The sequence below is a fragment of the Limanda limanda genome, chromosome 8 (genome assembly GCF_963576545.1).
Source record: "Limanda limanda chromosome 8, fLimLim1.1, whole genome shotgun sequence".
Lineage (NCBI taxonomy): Eukaryota > Metazoa > Chordata > Actinopteri > Pleuronectiformes > Pleuronectidae > Limanda > Limanda limanda.
The window spans coordinates 2,358,112-2,375,292 of record NC_083643.1 but is presented as its reverse complement, the minus strand read 5'-3'; the positions used below and the strand labels follow the sequence as shown (position 1 = coordinate 2,375,292).

The following is a 17,181-nucleotide window of genomic DNA, read 5'->3' as shown; positions in this document are numbered from 1 at the left end:
GGGAAGACACAGTAACCACCTCCAGATGTGGGAGCGCGCAATCTGACTGATTATTTACAACGAGACCAATGAACATCGCCCTCTTCGCAGCATGAGCCCTAATCTTTGCTCCTTTGTCAATGCCCAAGTTAATGCTTAATCTTGGTGCAGACCATTAATAGCTGAGGCCAAGCCCTGTTTATGGGAGGAAGGTTACTTAGATGTGCACGGACCAGATCTTGATGTTGAGTCACACAGGCTCAGGGACTCGTCTCCACCAGAGGAGCAAGCAGACCTCCAGGACTGAGTGAAGGGAGCAGCCACCATGGCCAAGAACTCCTGCAAGTCCAAGCTCATCGCCGGGGCCTGTATCTTCCTGACCATCTCTGTCATCACCGGCATCATCACCATGATCATTTTCTACAAGACCCAGATCGCTACCATGAACCCGACAGACCTCCCCCCCTACGTGACCACCACCGAGCAGCCGCCGCCTGAGAAGCGGCTGCCGAAGAACCTGATCCCCGAGAGCTACGAGGTGTTCCTGCAGCCTCACTTCTACCACCGGATCATCGAGGTGGTGAACGTCACCTCTCCCAACCAGACCACCCTCTTCACTGGAAACTCCACCGTTTACCTGAAGTGCGTCCGGACGACGAGCAGCATCTACCTCCACAGCAGAGGGCTGGACGTCTCTGACCCGGTGGTGAAGAACAGAGACGACCTGAATGAGGAGATAGGTTCCTCCGTGGTCATTCCTGGGGAAGCTGATTTTTTGGAGATCAAGCTGGACGTGGCGTTGGAGGCAGGAGGAAACTACAGCTTGTTTCTGAAGTTTGAGGGACAGTTATGGAGTATGGATGGACTGTTCCTCAGCATGTATTTAGAAGGTGTCTCTGAATATGAAGGGGACATGGACCCGGTGAGGTAAAGTTTAAAGCTTTTGAATTTCTCTGTGCAGAATTTGTGATCATTGCTTGTTGTTGCGTGTCCTGGTGGAATCTAGAGAAACAACTCTGTCAGTTTAGTCTGTTTGTGTAATAACTATCTGTCAGATTATCGTGAAACTTGGAAGTCGTCTGCGTCAGGAAAGAACTCGTTAAATATTGGTGTGAAAACAGCTCAGGGGGCAGATCAAGGATTTTGTTCTTTAACATTGGGACTTCAGGTGATTTTTTGACATTTTGCTGATTTCTCAGAGGATAATTTATATTTATGAGTGCGTACAATTTCGTGCAGTTTCCAAAATAAAAAGTTTGACTGTTCTACTTTAAAATAATGTGATTAATTACTCCGAGAGCATTAATCATTGGTAAAGATGTTTAATGCTGTTTGGTGCCAAAATAGAATTGAATATAAAAAGAAGTGGAAAGGTATAAAACAGATAAATATATATGTCATATCTAGATTTGGCTTCAGTATTTCCCCAGAAATCCGAACTCAACTGCTCCTCTCAACGTCCCATTAAAAAAATCTCTATTATCTACTATGTTTGCAAATGACATTAACATTTGACAAGTTCACATTAGAAGCTTCTGTGAAGAGCTGAGTGTAAAATGATGTTAATTGGTTTCATGTACCAACTTGTTCGCCGACTTTCCAGTTGTGGCTCCGACTCCTTGACCCAGTTGGAATCACATTTTTCAGCTTATCTTCCGACGCCCAGTTTATCACCTTGTGTGTGTCTTCCTTGTTTCTCTTCCCGTCTTTGTCGTGTTGTGTTCCCTGATTGTGTGATTGTCGGCCCCGCCCTGTAATTCAGTCTCTGTCTATTCCGGTGCTTTTGTCCAACTCCGTGGTCGCTCGTGTCGCTTCTTCTTTCTTTACTCGACTTGTGGGACTTTCTGTTTGTTTGCCAACTTGCCACAACAACCACAGACTGTAAATAAAGATGGACGACATTTCTCCGCTTCCCATTGGACGAAATCAAGCTTTCTATATCTTCAAATAACAAATTAAAACCAGACTTCACAGAAACATCAGAACTTGAACAAACATCGGTGTCGGGTCGTGACCTGAAACCTTGTTACCTCTATTTTAATCATATAATATAATGACTTATTATTTCAGGTTTATCTTTGGTTATCTTGCTTTTGAATAGTTTCTTATCTTTTGCTTTTTAACTGTTTCTTATTGTTTAGCTCCAATTTTTCCTTTTTGACGTGTAAAGCACTGTGTGACTGTGTTTTGACATGTTTATTATATTTTGTTATTATTATCATTTGTATTATTTCTATGTTCTTAAAACAGTACACATTGGCTTTTGTTTAAGGAGTCTTGTTCATTTGTCTGCCTGGGAAATCCAGGATTCTGGATTTGAAATGAATTCATGCAGAACAATCAAACTCTATCAGTGTCTCGTGAGGTAACTGATCCCTTTGTGACGACAGCCCACACATTGTGCTCGTGTGGGTTGATTTATTCTCTATTCAGTTCCAGGAAACAAGATATTCCCTCAGTCCCCTCTCGCTGGGGGTCTGTTCTTTCCCCTTTTCTCTACATTCATTGAAATTCATATTCTCAAACGGTGGAATCTGTAGCTGTGATGTTGCTCAGTGGTTCCAGCTGTTGTTGGTCCAGAACCGTGCATGTGACTTCCTGTGCGTGTTACAGACAAACGGTGACCACCACATTATCAGTGCTCATCATTTAGAAGTGATATACCACAAGTGTGAATCCCGCCCTCTTCATCTTGTGTTCCTTCAGCACATGAACCCGATGGACTGCTGACCGTCCTTATCTCTGATTCTTAGATTCCTGGCCGCCACCAATCTGGAGCCAACCTTCGCCAGGACAGTGTTTCCTTGTTTCGACGAGCCGGAGATGAAGGCTGTGTTTCACGTCACCATCATCCACAGACGACACACCACGGCTCTGAGTAACGCAATGGAACTAGGTGAAAAAAACACGAAAACTCACGTACAGTAACTCCTCTGGTCACATCGAAGCTCAGGATGAACGTGAACACAGAATAAAACACGTCCTTCCTTCTTCTTTCCACCGGCTCAGACTCCAGCATCATAGACGATGAGTGGGAGTTCACTAGTTTCAACCCGACACCGAGGATGTCAACGTACCTGTTCGCCTTCACGGTTTCAGATTTCAAATCAGTTAAATCCCCACATGAACGTGTGGACATTCAAGTATGTATATATATATATATATATGTCTTTATTATTATTCGAGGTGAATTCAATTTCAATGTTTATATCGTGTCCACAATGGCCTGTTTGGATTTTTACCAATAAACTTTCAATTTTCTTCTACAAACATTTGGAAATTGAGGTTCGCTGAATAAACTTATTCTTAAACAGAAATCATTAACCTGTATTCATGTTTCCTGAACCAGTTCAAAGAATTTAATATTTCATGTGTCGCTCCTACAGATTTCCATAAAGTCAGAGTTAATAAAATGTAGTTTTCAATAAAAATATGTTTGAATTATATTAAAATAACCTTGTGTGCTTCACGTTTCTTCTGTGCAGACGTTTGCTCGTCCCGAGGCCATCGCAGCAGGACACGCCCAGTACGCCGCCAACATCACCGGAAAGATCCTCCAGTTCTACGAGAAGAAGTTTGGAATCGATTACTCGATGAAGAAGCTCTGTAAGACTTTGAGAAAAGCCTGGTGTTCGCTCCGGGCTTCAGGAGCTCGTCCACTAAAGTTCTCCGACAGCAGCAGATGTTAGACTTGTTTCTAAAACAACGTGCACGGGTCCATGTTTTCTCAAAGCTCCGCAGCAGACCCGTTACCTATGATTATCTCCAAGTCAAATCTGAACCTGCCAGGACCCGTTAACATCTGACCCGACTAGGGTTGCAAAGGGGCGGAAAGTTTCCAGAAAGTTTCCATGGGAAGTTTAGCTCGGGAATTTTGGGAATTTAAAAAAAAAAAAAATATACGCAAATTAAACGCTGAGCAATAAAAACATCATTCAAAACTCTATTTTAAAGATGTATGGAACGTTGAGTTCCAACCCTCCACTGTGCATTCTTCCATCACATGCACAGATAACTCCCAGCATGCTTCACTCTACAGCAGGGCTATTGAGGCCTGCTGTAGAGTGCAGGACTAGTCAGGTAAGTTTCTATGATATTACTGGGAAAATATATTAGCATGCTGATTGAGGATTGTTCATCTGTTCATCTAGACTATTTCCATTCATTTATCCATCAATTGTAAAATATGTTTACAGACGATTCCAATTGTTTGGCTAACTATTTATATCTCTGGCATTGCATTAGTGTTTTTTTACAAACTTTTTCTCATCTTATTCTACAGAACAATGCCACGTGCACTCTCTCATGTGTGGAGACATTTCACCTCATCCAATGTAGAAGGAAAGGCTGTGTACATTTGCAAATACTGTGCAAAGACCTATGTTAAGAATGACACAACGATGCAGAAGCATATAGTCAAGTGCCCAAAGTTTCCTCAGGGCTCAAATCAGCCTATGACAAAACAAAATGTTTATATTTATGTCTGTATATGACAAGGTCAATACAGTTAGTATAAAATACCCACAACATTTCCTGTTTATTCCCGGTAATTCCCGTATATTCCCGTTTATTCCCGTTAATTCCCGTATATTCCCATGGAAAGTTTCCAACTTTGAATATTCCCGGAATTTTGCAACCCTAACCCGACACAGGATTAAACTCACACCTACACACACAGTGTCTCACATCTAAAGGGTTCCGGCCTCCTCGGTTGCCTTCTTAGAAAAGTAGCAGATCTTTTTCCGTGTGTTTGTTCTTGTATCTTCTGAATTCCTGATTTAAAGTGTGTTTCCCTTCATGTCGTCTCTTTCTCTATTGAATGTGTTTCCTCCTTCACCGTAGGAGGAGCAGTTTGAGTTGATCGATGAGTTTTTCTGATTGAAACCTCTCGTCCTCTTCTCTGTGAATAGACCAAATCGCTCTGCCCGACTTGAACCCAACTGGGATGGAGAACTGGGGACTGGTCACGTACCAGCAGGGAGCTCTGCTCTTCGAGGAGGGCGTGTCCTCGCTGTTGCACAAGGAACTCATCGCTACTCTCATTGCACATGAACTCGCTCATCAGGTTAGAGCGAGAAGAACGTCGTGTTTTCAACCGTGACCAAAACTAAAATGATATGAGATCCTTCTGGATCACGGACCGGACTCCGATCTGTGTTTGTGGGTTGGAATTTGACGATAGTGTCTATGGTTTTTATTCCCATTTCTTTGACAGTGGTTTGGAAATCTGGTGACGATGAAATGGTGGAATGAAGTTTGGCTGAACGAGGGCTTTGCCACCTACATGGCCTACTTTGCCGTGGATGCCGCGGAGCCGTCCTTCAGAATGGTGAGTTGAGAGGTGGAGGGACGTTTCGCAGCGGGCGAAGTCAAACAATACAAATCCAAACCCCGTGCGTTTGTTTTCTGCAGAGAGACGCGTGTGTGGTGTCTGACCTCCACACGGCGTTCGAGGAGGACGCTCTGGAAGCTTCCCACCCGCTCACTGTTCCACAGGGAGACATCCAGACCACCGCTGAGATCCTCGGCATGTTCGATTCAATCACCTACAGTAAGGTACAGAGTCAACTCGCCGCGGAATCAGCATTTTACACCAGATAGGTTTCTTTCTCTATATATATTTGGCGATGGATGCTGATGTCCACGTGCTTTTTGTGTTTGTTTACCCTGCAGGGGGCGATGGTGCTGAGAATGCTGGCAGACATCGTGGAGCAAAAGGTGTTCGACCGAGGAGTCAATGTAAGAAATAACTTAACTCGTCTTCTCAGATCGGCTGAGGTTGAGCCGACTTCTTCAGAAACGTCTCTAGAGAGAATTCACAGAGCAGATCATCATCAGCTGATCCTGTCAGTGGAGAGGATCTCTCTTCTATATCAAATACATCTGTAGAATGGTCACTCAGTTCAGCGCGTACCTCCGACAAGGCCCTTAAGTTCCATCGAGCTGAACCAAGTTACCCACACTCATAGATATCAGTCCCCTTAATGTGTCGGATGTTTTAAAATCAAGATCCACGACTTATTCCCTGGGAAGGAGAACAAAGATTCATGGATCTGCACCGGAATGTAACAGCTTCTCCCCTGACCCACACGGCATCGTTCCCGGAAATCCGTCCAGATGTTTTTCTGTAATCTTACTTGAAGACACACGATTCTCCTTAAACCATATCTATGTCCGATACTGCAACCAGCCACCAGGGGGCTATCGAGATGATTTGGCTTCACTTTCCATGTTATCCATCTCTATATAAAGTCGTCTTAATGGACGTTAACACGCTGCACAGAGTCCTGGCAAAGCCTCTCCTCTGGCTCACCAGAAAGTAGGACTTATACGACATGGGTGGGGAACCAAACCACCACACCAAAGTTTTTATAATTAGACGCTTTAATTTTGGCAGTGAGAAAAGTCAAAAAGAATTTCCGCTTCAGAAATCACACGAGCACCCTGTAATATCGTGAAACCCTGGATCCAACCAGAGAGTTTCTGAATCCAAGAAGCTCCGTCACTTTCCCTCAGCTGGATGGAAAAGCAGCAGATTGATTTGCCGACTCTTTGGTTTTTCTCTTCTCCAGGAACAGGTGGTGTCACGACACAGGAAGTGTTCTGATTGCTGCAGCGTGTTGATGCTTGTTGCTGTGTTTGTTTTACTGTGAGTCGTCCTCACGTCATCAAGCCTCTTGCATGCACTGCAGATTTCACCCAGTGCAGCGGATGCATTTGGTGTGGTTCCTGTGTGGTTGCTTGGTTGTGGTTGCGTGGTTGTGGTTGCGTGGTTGTGGTTGTGGTGAGCGAGCCTCCAGCGTTCAGACGGGAACCCTCAGCCCAGCACGGCACTCAATTCCCCGGTAATCCAACAAAAGCCCTCTCCCAGATCGGAATGGTTGTGCCCTCAGTTACACAACTCTATCCCAGCGTCAGTGGACAAATATTTCATCATATATCAAAATTGTAATTTGTTGACAATAACATGGCATTACTGTGTCTCCGAGGTCAAACATTCCAACATCTGGGTTTAATCTGTGGCAAAGGGAAAACACAAAGACACAGTTCACAGTCCTCAGTGAGAGCGTTCTGTTTGTTTCCTGCAGAGAGTAAAACACGATCGGGGTTTCTAACAGAACAGGCAGGTGCAGAAATATGAAACCAATAAACTCCCGATACAAACTCTCCTCTGTGGAATCGTTGTTTTGAATGCAGGAGGAAACTGCGTCTCTCATTCCTTCTGTGTGTGTGTGTGTGTTGCAGATGTACCTCTCGGACTTCAGGTACAGAAACACCGACCAGAAGAACCTGTGGGATTACATTCAAAAGGTTAGATCCTCAATTTAGACAAGTTTCAGCATCCCTTGTTTCAGATGATGAATATGTTCATACTATTCTCTGAGTAATTCTTATTTCTACTGCAGTATTTAAGTGGTAAAATATAAATTGACACGTGGCTTGTTTCCAGGCCGTGGACGCCGATCATGGTCACACCAACGTTGCGTCGGTGATGCACAAGTGGACCAATCAGATCGGATATCCCGTCATCACCATCAACACGACGAGCGGAGAGGTCGACCAGAAGCACTTCCTGTTCAACGACTCTGCCGATTCCAGGTTTGAGCTGAAGTCACGGCGATGATCTGCTGATTCCTTTAAGCAAATCACGTCACAGTTTATAGACGTTGTATCTTCCACAGCAAAAAAAAGTATTATCTTTATTACAGTCATATAGTCGGAATGATGGTTTATACAAGGTTAAATATTTCATACAGTTTGCTGGTGGTAACTCTAAATGTGGAGTCCCACAAGGTTTAGTGCTGGGCCCCACAGTTTGCATTTGATAAAGTAGAGCTGCATGAAAACTGCGAATTGTTTTTATTTGCTGTTATGCTCAGTCCCACTGAATTTTCAGAGAAAGTGAACAGCTGTTTTCAATGGAGAAAAACTCCAAATAAAACCACTACACACCACCTGCCAAGCACCAAACAGCAGACACACAAAGTCAGCAACTAGCCTGTGACTACAGCGACTAGATAAAACACACATAGAAACTGTTTATGCAGGTACAGTTTAGTTTATCTCTCCTCAGACCAAAGTTGAAACGTTAATCTGTCGTCAGGTGATGTCATCACTTTACAACGCTGTGAGAATATTCGCCTCCAGTTCCTCTTGAACGCTGAAGACAATGAGATAAGAGTTCAGAGTTTAAACCCCCCGGCCTAGATACTGCTCTCAATGTGTACTTTTGGTTTTCTGACTGTGGCGACTGAATCTGTAAACCAACATGTCGACCAAAGAGTCTGCGGGAGAAGAGCGAGAAGCAGAGAAAAGAAAGACAATTGATCTGAGCCATTGCACAATGTTTGGTCGTAGCCAGAATAACAATTTGGAATGTCCTGAGAAAGAGAGAAAAGACTTTGTGCTGAGAAACAGTCACGGAACAGGTCAAGACAATTACATTCAGACAGCTGTGGCGAGGAAAGCCCACCACAAGGGGGAGGGGTCAGTGAGGGGGATGTCAGTCCGCTTCTCGATGACGCCTCTGAGAGCAGACGGGAACAATTAGCATTTGAAACAACGCGGAAACTGTTCATTTGCCTTTAGCTGGAAACGGCAGGTTGTCGGGGAGGTGATGACGCTGAGTCACAGATATTAGTCATGTACAACAAACACATTGTTGTCCCAGATTAAACTGTTGACATGTGGAGTGTTATAGAGAAATGGTTTGTAACTAAAAGCTGCACAACACTGTCGGGTTGCACAACAAAATGATTCAACTGACAGTAACCTGGCTGAAAACGTCCTCGGTTACACGCAGACGAGAACATCTGGAGACACAATGTCTATACTATAACTATCTGTATCCTATTATAATATATATAAATATATGTTGTTTCTATACCCTGTTTTTCTTTCTGTCCGTTCAGTCTTTCGTGGCAAGTCCCGATCAGATACAGGTCAAGTAAATCGGCATTTCCTCTATTCTTGATGAAGACTGTAACAGGTAACATGCAATATACGACAATTTGGAACAAACACATCGAGTCAGACACAAACGGATGTGACGCAATTTACAGTGAGTTAAGTGTCATCTGGTTATTTCTCTTTTGAACAGATACGAAAGACGAATTCATTTCCAAGAACGGAGAGTGGATCCTGGCGAACGTGAACTGCGCCGGATACTACCGAGTCAACTACAACCCGGAGAACTGGGATCTCCTCTCGAGTCAGATGGAACAAGACCAAGAGGTGAGTCAGCAGCTCCGGGCTGGTTGCTCTGTCGCCTTGGTCCGATTTCGTGTTCCCCAGAAGATGAATCCAATGACTCTTCCCCTTGTGCAAGCAGCAGGTCAAAGGTCATCATGTTAGGCCATTAGCGAGATTCATATGGTCTCATTACCAAAGTTATGAACGTCTGAACCAAATCTTACAGGGATCCCTGGAGTAGTTTGAATGTGAGTCTTTGTGAATCCTCTGGGGAACATGAATGTCTGAACAAATCCATCAAATAGTTGTTTAGACCGAGATCTGGAACCAGAGTGGTGAACAAACCCACAACAACTAATGAGCCTCATGACAGCTACGATCAAATAAATGAAATATAACCGTCAGTAAATTATTCTTTGGTCCTTTTGGTTTCTGCCTCATGTTCGATGTAATTCTTCCAGCGGATTCCACTGATAAACCGAGGGCAGCTCATCGATGATGCGTTCAACTTGGCAAGGTACTGACTCCGTCCTCGTCCTTCTGATTGGCAGCTCTCTCTCTCTCTCTCTTTCTCTCTCTCTCTTTCTCTCTCTCTCCTTCTCTCTCTCTCCCTCCTCCACTGTTCTGCTCCCTGCACAAGCTGAGCAAATAAACATGACACGATGGAACAGAAACCAGACCGTGGAACATAATCATCTCAGGCAATCACTGCATAAAGTAAATCACAAAACCATGTCCACGAGTCACACAGCTCCCTGGTTCATAATGTGCAGTTCCCATAATCATAAATCATATAAATACATGTGCCTGGAGTTTTAAAGTAATTTAAACCTTTATCTAAACAGGGGAAAGACCCCGAGAGGAACCTTGAAATTGTACGTGAATCAGTAATCCAACAAAAACAAAGTCTCAACACATAAGCGTTCGGCAATATTAACAAGTATATAAATACTTTAAAAGGGTATTTATAAAGCAGTATATAAAAGTAATAATAACATACTGGAGGGCTGACACACAATGATTCCCGAGGACCAAGGCAACCTCGAGGCACCGGGACGTTTGCCAGAAAGAGCTTTGATAATAACATGTACTTAGAAAGGAAGTTGTGAGTGATGTGACGGTGATACACTGAAGTACTGGAGTGTCAGAGGCTCTTCTACTGTATCTTGAGAGAATACGTCTGGAATATGACATCGTCCACTCAGGTGTTTTGTTTTCCTCAGGGCCAAACTGGTCGACGTGACCCTGGCTCTGAATCTGACCCGATTCCTCCGCAATGAGACGGAGTTCATCCCCTGGAGGTCGGCCATGACCAACCTGGAGTACTTTGTCCTGATGTTCGACCGCTCCGAGGTCTACGGACCCATGCAGGTACGTGTCTCTGAAACCGCGATGTTGGATGTTCTCCTGGACCTGTGCAGTGACGCTGTCTCCTCCTGCAGCTGTACTTCCGGGAACAGGTCACCGGGCTGTACAACTTCTACAGGAACCACACGGACCATTCCCGGGTCCCCAGGGACCACTCCTCCCAGTAAGGATACTGATAGACTCAGATTAAGCTCTAGCCTCAGCGTACCTCTTCAGTATTTCTCTCCTCGACTGTAAAGATTTGCTGTGAATGTAAAAGTTCTGCAAAGTTAAAGAGCCCATTTGTTATTTTTTATTTAATATCTGTACGCATGAATATAACGATGACACGATTGTGCTTCCTCCCAAGACACAGCCAGATCCTGGCCGTGAAGGTGGCCTGTTTCGTTGGACTGCCAGAATGTGTTACCATGGCTACAAGGATGTTTGCCTTCTGGATGAAAAACAACACCAACATGTATAAACATTTCTGGATAAGTATATATTTGAATCCACCTGTGACTGGTGTAAATGGTCTAATTTTAATAGTTGTCATTATATTCTGTAGCTTTGCTTTCCAGCAGCGACTCAGTGAAGGTAGGTGTGGTTTAATCCGGTCTCTTTGTCGTGTGATGATGTCGTTGTTTATCTTTAAAGCTGCACTCGTCAAGGTCACGACCCCGTTTTTGTTTCCTGAGAATAAAAGAAACACAGATTCTGTTGCTTTTACACTGAATTTGAAATCATTTGTCCGAGTGCAACTTTAAATGAGAGACACTGACTTTTCATTGTCTTGTATTTGCTCATCACCTCAACACACATGCATGTTCTGTACGTATGGACATGTGTTAATGTGTGTTCATGCATTTGCACTTTACTTTTGTATGTGGATGTGTCACGTACAGTATCCAGCTCAGGGATAGACGATGCTGCTGCATGGAATGTGGAGCTTGAGGCAAAGTCGATATCTGAGATATATCGTTAGCTGTATTTTAAAGATCTGAGCTCCTGATTCTCAAGCTCCTGGTTTATTTCAGTCGTATCTAAAACCACTTTGGTTAGTATGACGTTGGAATAGAGGGTCATGGCACCAGGTGCATGGTTCATAAGATTCCTACTTAGTCTCTTATTTAAACTCTTGCTTATTTAGATTCTTGCATCGTGCTCGACGCAGGGTTCCAGTTTTACGTTCAGGTTCCAAGACTCAACTAGATCTTCTCCAGTCGAGTTAGAACCAGACCCAAGTAGAAACCAAGTTTTGTGTAATCCTGCTGTTTTTCCAAATGTGAAAATGAGGTCAATGAAGCCCTTAGTCATAAAAGTACAGACATCTCTAACAGTGTTTAGACGATATCCACATAGATATCTGTAATGTTTGAAGAAAAATCCATGGCTGTAGAACAGATAGATAGATGGATAGATAGATAGATAGATAGATAGATAGATAGATAGATAGATAGATAGATAGATAGATAGATAGATAGATAGATAGATAGATAGATAGATAGATAGATAGATAGATAGATAGATAGATAGATAGATAGATAGATAGATAGATAGATAGATAGATAGATAGATAGATAGATAGATAGATAGATAGATAGATAGATAGATAGATAGATAGATAGATAGATAGATAGATAGATAGATAGATAGATAGATTACTTTATTCATCCCCGAAAAGAAATTAAGTCGTCATAGCAGCCGGTAAATTTGAATACAATAAAATACAATACAATAGAATAAAATAAAAAAAAATAAAAAAATATTGAGGTAGAAAGAATAAAAACAGAAACACAAGATAATTAGGTAGATAAGGTGCAGTGGCAAGATGATGGTAATAGTACTGATGATATGATGGTAATGTTATTGTTAGACAGTATATAAAAATAGTGCAGTATATATAGTATATAATATAACATAATATATATTTATATATGATAGTAATTATACCAATATAATAGCAGTATATAGTAATAATGGCAGCAACAGTATATAAAATAATAATAGTATATATAATAATAATAATAATAACATGTACACATGTGTAAATATGTGTATATAGACTTATATATACAAAGAATATACAGAGAGTATGATATAATATATGATATATAGTAGAGGTATAAATATAAGTATTTGACTATACAATAGATAATATAATATACTATGAGTGTAAGAATATGAAGACAGAGTGTGCAAAAGACAATATTATTGTATAAAATGATATATAATATCAATATGGTTTATATGAACACATATCACATATGATGTGAAGTAAGTGTATATTTAGTGCAGTTCTGTGATGGTGGCTCTGACAGAGGGAGATGCATTATACAGTCTTATTGCGGTTGGGAAGAACGATTTCCTGGCGTCCGGTCACCATCTCAGGACCAGGAAGAAAGCATCTGTGTGTTTGTGTCTGATTCAGCATCCATCCCAACCTGCGCGCCACCATCTACTGCCAGGCTGTGGCCTCGGGGGGGAAGGCTCAGTGGGACTTCGCCTGGAACAAGCTCCAGAGCTCCAACGACACCTCGGAGAGGGAGCAGCTCCGGGCGGCTCTGTCCTGCAGCCGAGAGACCTGGCTGCTCAACAGATACCTGCAGTACACCTTGGACCCGGAGAAGATCCGATTCATGGACGTTTCAACCGTTATTGGCCTCATCGCCCTGAATCCTGCCGGGCACGCGCTGGCCTGGAACTTCATCAGAGCAAACTGGGAGTTTCTCAGTGAACGGTGAGTTTCTATCTGGACTGTGTCTCAGGAGTCCTCGTGGGTCCTGAACAGGAATCTGAGAATGTGGTTTTACCGATACAGACTTGAACTGGAAGACAAGATGCTTTCACCACGAAGTCTGATGAAATGTGCAAATAAGCAGTGGTGGGAAGTAACGAGGTAGAAATACTTTGTTTCTGTACTCAAGTAGATTTTTCACATATCTGTACTTTACTCGAGTGTTTCTTTTCCTGACGACTTTTTACTTTTACTCGTTACATTTGAACAAAAATATGTGTACTTTCTACTTCTGACATTCTCAAACTGGCTCGTTACTTGAGCATCGGAGGTTGGTTCTCTCTCTCTCTCTCTCTCTCTCTCTCATCTAGGGTTCAAATTTTTTACATTATATACATTATATTCATATTGTTGTTAGAATTTTTCAGTCAGTTGAGATAAATCTTGAGGAGAAACATTTTGGGTTGTTTTGTGTCTGTATAGACCTACTATAAAAAGCACTTTGCATTTTTAATTTTGGTACTTGTACTTTTACTTTTGATACTTAAGTACATTTCAACACCAGATACTTTTGATACTTAAGTACTTTTAATATGAGCTACTATAAGACTTTTTCTCAAGTCATTTTCTGACGGGTGACTTCTACTTTTACCGAAGTCACTTTCAGGTAAGATATCTGTACTTTTACTCAAGTATGGCTTTCAAGTACTTTATACACCACTGCAAATAAGCAGCTGTTTGCCTGAAAACCTTCACGAGGAGTTAATCTCAGACATTGTGTTTAAACCTGGTTTCAAAACTTCCAGGTTTGTTACACAACTTTAAATCCCTACGACAGAGTAAGATTAACGTGAGAATAAAGGTTTAATGCCGCAAGAATAAAGAAAAAGAGAATTTCTTTTGAAAATAAGTTGCAAGGGGAACTTTTACTAAAGTTTAACTTCAGAAGATATTCTACATTCATCACTTTACACAGAGAACAGGTTGATCCTCTCGTGACACACGACATTATCGCTTTATTCTTGTAAAGTACGAATTTATTCTCAAAATCGTAAAGTTTTTCTTCAACATGGTGATGAAGAATCATTTTAGTAATATAGCCCATATTCATAAATCACCATTTGCCTCACCGGGCTTAAGGAGTCACATCCTCTGTCCTCACTCCTCGACTTCAGTGAGGAACAACTACACAAACTACAACTACACAAACTCCAGAGCGACAGCAGATCAACCTGGAGTCCAAACACTCGAATAAACAACCAGAGCCATAAACGACTTAAAGTGATTTATCAGTTACAAAGGTCGTCTTATTCAATCTGTGCTTATCACAAGCTTTCCTTCATAAAGTCTCGGTGTTTGCACGGTGACAGGACGCTGCAGGGTCAGTATCGAGGTTTACATTTACACAACAGACAGGTTTTCATTTCAGGAGCAAACAGGATCTCAGAGACTCAACTGTGTGTGTTGTGTTGTGTTGTGAGTTTGTCTAACACCCTGTCGCCTCTGTCTCTGCTGCAGCGGAGGACACGCTCTGATCGCGGCCGTGGCCCGGAGGTTCTCCACAGAGTTCGAACTGGAGGAGGTAACCATGAGGATTTATTACCTTATTGTGATAAACTCCAAGGCGCCGTGACGTCAAACGATCCAGTCACGCAGCAGAGTCATCGTTATTAAATCAAATGAGTAACTGGCTCCACCCTGATATCTTATCTGACGTCTTTCTGTCATCACTACTAGTGCTGCTGTTTGTTGTTTTTAACCCTGAAATACTGACTGATCCAAAGTGCAACACAACACAACACAACACGTAGACAAACTGTGAACTGTGACCTCCTGTGAGGATGATGCTGTTACACACACGGATCTAAACGTGGTAAAAAGTCGCCCTGATCGTCAGAATCACAGACCGAGAATAAAGAAGCGTCTCCATCTCACGCCACAGACGTCATTTGGAGAAAAACACATATTTAACGTATATTTTGTTTTTTTAGTTTGCTCTGTGCTCCATCTGCTAACATGGAGGAGGCAGGGTTTACAACCAGCCAGCCACCAGGGGGCGATCAGGGTGTTTTGGGCTCATTTTGGGAGCTGTCACGTCGTCCATCTTTATAAAGAGTCTACGGTTGAAGCTACGTTTGTGTGGGTTTCGTATTTCCAGCTTCAGCGATGGTGGACGAGCGTCTGAAGGATCGATTCACGTCTGATGAGTTTTTTGGACGAGAGTTAAACTCAGTGACACAGACGAATAAGAACTAATCAGAGAAATCAGGCTTTGGCAACACAACAGGAAATACTTTGAGATATGACTGATTGTGGTTTTGGTCTCGAGCTTCACAGAACGCAGGGTTTATTTTCCAGTGAGATACTGACAGCTCACATCTGTATGAGAGTATTATATTATCAGGAATATTTTCTGTTAATTATGATAAAATGACTTTTCCACATCGTGCTTCAGCTGCGACTAACGCTACCGTCATCCTCCATCTGTGTTTGTGCAGCTGGTGCGGTTTGTGACCGACAACGATCTGACGTACCTGAAGGAGGAGCAGGCGGTGGAGCAGATCAGCGTGAACATCCAGTGGGTGAAGGAGCACCAGGAGAAGATCCTCCAGTGGTTCGAGATGGAAACGGCTTCGTAGAGCGACTGAAGGAAAACGTTTTCGACCGAAGCTGAAAACTGAGTTCTGATGATCATCAGGAAACAAGAACTGATCCAGATCCGGATTCTGGTCTGAAGAACTGATCCGAACGACAAAGTATCACGGGCCACTCCGAGGGGGAAAATTATAGCCTAAATTTACAAGAATAAAGTTGTGATATAACAAGGGGGGGAAAAAGCGTAATATTAAAAGTATCATTACTCCAGGCTACATGTATTTTTAGGGGAAGTATCTGAAGATCAGCTCCTGTTAAAATGTTGAATTCGGATTGTTTCTACATTTTATTCGCTGCTTATTTTCTTAAATTATTATCCGACTAATTGTCCGACTTTCTCTTCAATTACAACGTTGTAATATTCCGACACCAATTTCTAAACATCTCAGATTTTGTTTTGCAAATGTGGCCTTTGTACGTATAGATCAGAAAACAAATAATGATAAGTAGAAGACACTTTAGTTTATGTACAGAATACGTGTATGCATTATTTATATAGTATATTTTTAATGGAAACAGACATCTGTGATTCGAGTTGCTTGGTTTCACTATTCTCTTGTTGCTTTTGTCCGTTATCAGAAATATTTCACCGTAGAAATTTCATGGAAACTCATTTGTTTGATTCATTTCATTGTAAATATGAGTTTGATCATTTTAATGCAACAGTAAAAAATTTGATGCTGCTTATTTCCAGAGTAGGAGCCAAAAGACAGAAACCCTGTTTGTTGGTGTCTATATTTGTAATATATATTTTATAATCAAGAAGACAAATTATTCTTGTATTTTTCAATAATAAAAATATAAATTTTGTGTTTAACATGAGTTTTGAAATGTGAAAACCAGACGACTGATGATGATGAGTAAATGTCTTTGATGATCACTTCTTTCAATTGTTAAAGAAAAAAAAACTTTAAAATTTGAAGCCAAACTTTGCAGCTGTTCTCATGAATAGAGGCGTCGCCAGGGGAGCTCACGCCCCCCCGCTCCGCACACACTCATAAATAACGTCTTTCATTGAGGTCCATGAATAATTCTCTGAGAAATCAAGACAAATGTTGTGAAACGCTCGATTTCAAAATGTTAATGATGGTTAAAAACAGACTTCCCAAATTTAACGAGTTCTTTTCTATACCACAAAAAAAAAATACTTTCACTGAGTTTTGTGACAATTTGTCCACAAGTTTTAATATAAAGTTGTGGACAAATGAACGCAGACATAGACACAAAACATCTAAAATGTTGAACTAACCTGAAGGACAAAGAATGCTGCA

At 42.0% G+C, this 17,181-nt stretch overlaps 1 pseudogene; it reads left to right on the top strand.

The window, feature by feature from the left end:
- Positions 1-304: 304 nt before the first annotated feature.
- Positions 305-15,900, top strand: LOC133009411 (aminopeptidase Ey-like; annotated as a pseudogene).
- Positions 15,901-17,181: the final 1,281 nt, after the last annotated feature.